This window comes from Orycteropus afer, unplaced genomic scaffold, assembly GCF_000298275.1.
Source record: "Orycteropus afer afer isolate SDZICR_OR568_19922 unplaced genomic scaffold, OryAfe1.0 scaffold00107, whole genome shotgun sequence".
Taxonomy (NCBI): Eukaryota; Metazoa; Chordata; class Mammalia; order Tubulidentata; family Orycteropodidae; genus Orycteropus; species Orycteropus afer.
In genome coordinates, this window is record NW_006921694.1 from 5,047,307 (window position 1) to 5,052,015 (window position 4,709).

The following is a 4,709-nucleotide window of genomic DNA, read 5'->3' on the forward strand; positions in this document are numbered from 1 at the left end:
CTCCCCTCCCCTCCCATCCCTGGTAACCAACAAAGAAAGTTTCCTTCCATATATAAACCTTTCCTTGACTTTTTACAATAATGAACTAATACAATATTTGTCCTTCTGTAATTGACTTATTTCACTCAACATAATGTCCTCCAAGTTCATCCATGTTATCAGGTATTTTGTAGATTCTGCATTATTCTTTAGTGTTGCATAGTATTCCATTGTGTGTATGTACCATAGTTTGGTTCCATTTCATTTCTCACAACTTACAATTTTCCTAGGTTTGTACTTTGTACATTCCATGTTCTGATAATTAATGGATGTTTATTTCTATTTCTTCTCATGTTGAGTCACACCACATCAGCAAATGAAGGTCCTAAAAGTTATACTCCATCCACATCATTAAGATTGACTCTATTTTGAGGAGGCAACATTTCCTAAGTCTTATTTTGAATGCCTTCCAATCTGAGGGGCTCATCTTGTGGTTATATGCCAGACAATGTTCTACTGTTATTCTTAAGGTTTTCAGTGACCAATTTTTTTAGGAGTAGACTGCTATGTCTTCCTTAGTCTTTTTATCCTGGAAGTTCCGCTGAAACCTGTCCTCCATGGGTGTTTGAAATACTGGTGGCATATTTTCCAGCATCACAGCAACACCCAACCACCACAGTAAGACAAACTGTCAAAAAAAAAATTCAACAGCTTTTTGGAAGTATGATTGACACACAATAAATTGAATGAATATATCCATGACAATATCACAAGTAAGATAATGAACAAGAGTATCACTCCCAAATGTTTCCTTGTATTCTTGGTGGTCTGTCCATCTTTTCCTTCTCTGCCCTTCCCCTCATCTCCCAGGCTATCAATGACTTGTTTTTTTCTCAATATAGTTTGCATTTTCTGGAATATTACATAAATGGGACCATATAATATATACTGTTTTTGTCAGCAGAATTATTTGGAGATTCATCCATAATGTTACATGTATTAACAGTTAATTTTTTATTCTGAGTAGAATCTGATTGTTTCATTGTATGGATATACAATTGTATAAATAGTTTATCCATTTTTCTGTCCATAGAAATTTGTGTTGTTTCCAGTTTTTGGCTATTACAAATAAAGTTGCTATGAACTTTGGTGTACTAGCCTTTTTGTAAACATAGGCTTTCACTTCTCTTGGGTAAATATCTAGATGTGGAATGGCTACATCACATGTAAATGTATGTTTAAATTTTTTAAGAAACTGTCAAAGTGTTTGTCAAAGTAATTATGCCATTCTCAGCAGTGTTTCTGTTAGCTCCACGTTCTTGCTAACAGCTGGTATGGCCAATCTTTTTAATTTTTCCACCATATTAGGTAGATTTTGGCATTTCATTGTGGTTTAATTTGTATTTTTCTAATGACTAATAATGTTGAACATCTTTTCATGTGCTTACTTGCCATCCATGGGAGCTCTGGTACCATAGTGCCTAAGGCACTTGACTGCTAACCAGAAGGCTGGCAGTTCAAACCCACCAGCCTCTCCTCGGAAGGAAGATGGGGCAATCTACTTCCATAGTGATACTGCCTCGGAAACCCAAGGAGGGGTCACTATGAGTCGGGTCTGACTCGAGGGTACATAACAACAACAACATTTGCCATCCATATGGCTTTTTGGTGAAAGAGCTATTCAAATTGCCCATTTGCTTACTGAGTTGTTTATTTTCTAATTAAGTTATCAGAGTTTTTATATACATTCTATATATAAAATGTATACATTTTATATACATTCTGGATGCAAGTTCTTTATCAGATATGAGATTTGAAAACATCTTCAGTCTAGTCTTTTCATTTTCTTGACAGTGTCTTTCAAACAGAAAAAGTACTTAATTTTGATGAAGTTTAATTTATCAATGTTTTCTTTTTGTTTTTAATGTATGAATTTTTTTAATTTTAAGAGTTTGTTTTACATTCACCATTACGTGTACATTTAATTTCACTCCTATTTACCATGTCCAACCCTAACCCAGTCTCCTCCCCTCCCTGACAAGTACCGCTCCCCCCCATAGTTATGCACTCCTATGTGTCCTGCATTTCCTTGGTGTGAATGTTGCCCCTCTGGTGCCCCGTGGTTGATTGCTCCAAGGGATGCATTTCCATAGAGTACGTGGGTGTGTCACCCTGGGTTGAGTGGTCTGCATATACATCTTGTTTACTATTGGGCTGAGAGCCAGTCCCTGGGAGTGAGCTTTATTCCAGGCCCAGAATGTATCCCAGGAGCATAGTATTGGGGGTCTCACCAGACTCTATCTGACCAGTAATTCTGGTCATTATTGATATTTTGGATTTTGTTTCATGTTTTTCCTCCCACTCTATCCAGGATCTCCAGATTTGATCCTTTCCTGAGTGGCTGGCATTGGTAGCCGGGCACCATCTAGTTCTTCTGATCTTGAGGGCCATTGTGTCCTAGGGCTGACTGCTTCCAAATGTCTTTGTTTTTTTTGCACTCTTCTTCGCTTCTGATGATAGGAGACCATTAGCTGAATCTTAGATGGCCACTTGAAAGTTTTTAAGACCCCAGTCACCACTCAACAAAGTAGGTTGAGGAACAAGATTTTTATGTATTTTGTTGTGCCAATTGAGTCTGGTGTCCTCCATTACTATGGTCCTGAGTCAGTAGACCCGTTGGATCTCTCTCCCACAATGTGTGGCTGTCTGTGAGGGATTACTCTATGTCTGTCTTCTGTTGTTTCTGTAAGGATTGTGGGTATTTTGTGTCACTGTTATCTGTGCAAGATTAGCCACTGTCGGAATCTATCCTTGGTTTAGAGTATACTCCTATTCACTGACCCCCATCTGATCCTTTCAGATGTTTATGTGTTTATCTGTAGCCTGGTGTTTGGTGTTAATGGTAATGTGGTGTTGTGGACACACTGGTTGGTATTAGCATCTGTTGTCTATCTCCTTTGTGCACAATTCAATGTTTTCTTTTAAGGATAGTGCTTTTGCTAGATTTTAAATGGTAAATTTAGTTCTATGATCCATTTATAGTTTTAGTTCTATGATCCATTTATCCAACATATAGTTTGAGTTTCTTGTTTTTTGCTTATGGGCATCCACTTGTTCCAGCATTCAAAACAAAAACCAAACTCACTGCCCTCAAGTCAAATCAGATCTGACTCGTAGTGACCCCTCCTTGGGTTTCTGAGGTGGTAACTCTACGGAAGTAGATTGTCCAATCTTCCTTCCAAGGAGTGGTGAGTGGGTTTGAACTACCAGCCTTCTGGTTAGCAGTCAAATGCTTTAGGCACCACACCCCCAGAACTCCCAGAATTTAGTAACTAAAAAAATCTATTCTTTCCCCACTGAATTGCTTTTGGCCTTTGCTGAAAATCTATTGTGAACACACATATGGGTCTCTTTCTGAATTCTTTAGTCTGTTTCATATGGAGCTCTGGTAGCATAGTGGTTAAAACATTTGGCTGCTAATCAAAAGGTTCCTAATCCAAACCCTCCAGCTACTCTCTGGGAGAAAGATGAAGCAGTTTGCTTCTGTAAAGATTTATAGCCTGGGAAACCCTATGGGGAAGTTCTATTCTGTCCTACAGGGTCTATAGTGGTTGAAATCGACTCAATGGCAGTGGGTTTGATTGGTTTTGGTATTCTGTTTCATTTTTCTGTTTGTCTCTATATCAATTTTACACTATCCGGATCACTATACTTTTATGTCCTGAAATCAGACAGTATAAATTCTCCAACTTGGTTCTTTTTTTCAAAGTTATTCTTTGAAACACTCGTCTGGCTCTTCTAGATTCTTTGCATTTCCATAAAATTTTTATTATAATTTTATCCATTACTATAAAAAAGTCTGTTGGGATTTTGATTGGGATTGCATTGAATATATGGGTCAATTTGGGAAGAACTAACATTATCACAATATTGAATCTTCTGACCCAGAACATGGTATATCTTTCTATTTATTTACATCCTCTTAAATTACTCTCAGTGTATTTAGTATTTTTTAGTACAGATTTTACATGCTTTTTTTTAAAATCAAATTGATCCCTAAAATTTCCTATTTTTGATGCTATTGTAAATAGTGTTTTTAAATTTCAATTTTAGATTGTTCATTGCTAGTTTAATACAAATACAATTGACTTGCATACTGATTTTACTGTTGATTTCACATATTAATTCTAATAATACCTTTTCGTAAATTATGTAGGATTTTCCACATGGATAATGTCATCTACAAATGCAGACAGTTTTACTACTTCCATTCCAATTTGGATGCTTTTTATCTGTTTTTCTGGCCTCACTGCACAGACTAAAACTTCTGGTACAATGTTGAATAGAAGTGATGAGAACAGAAATCCTTGTACTTGATCTTTCAGTGAAAACATTCAGTTCTTCACCATTAAGTATAATGCTTTCTATCAAGCTGTGGAAGTTCCTTCTATTCATGGGAATAGATCCTGAAGTTTGTCTAGTGTTTTTGCTGCATCTATTGAAATAGTCATATGAATTTTCTTTTTTATTCTTGGTTAATATGTTCTTGTTATGTGCCGTCAGGTCGGACCCGACTCACAGCGACCCCTCCTTGGGTTGCCCAGGCAGAATCACTATGGAAGTAGACTGCCCAGCCTTCCTTCTGAGGAGTGGCTGGTGGGTTTGAACTGCCAGCCATCCGGTTAGCAGTCAAGTGCCTTAGGCACTATGCTACCAGAGCTCCTTGGTTA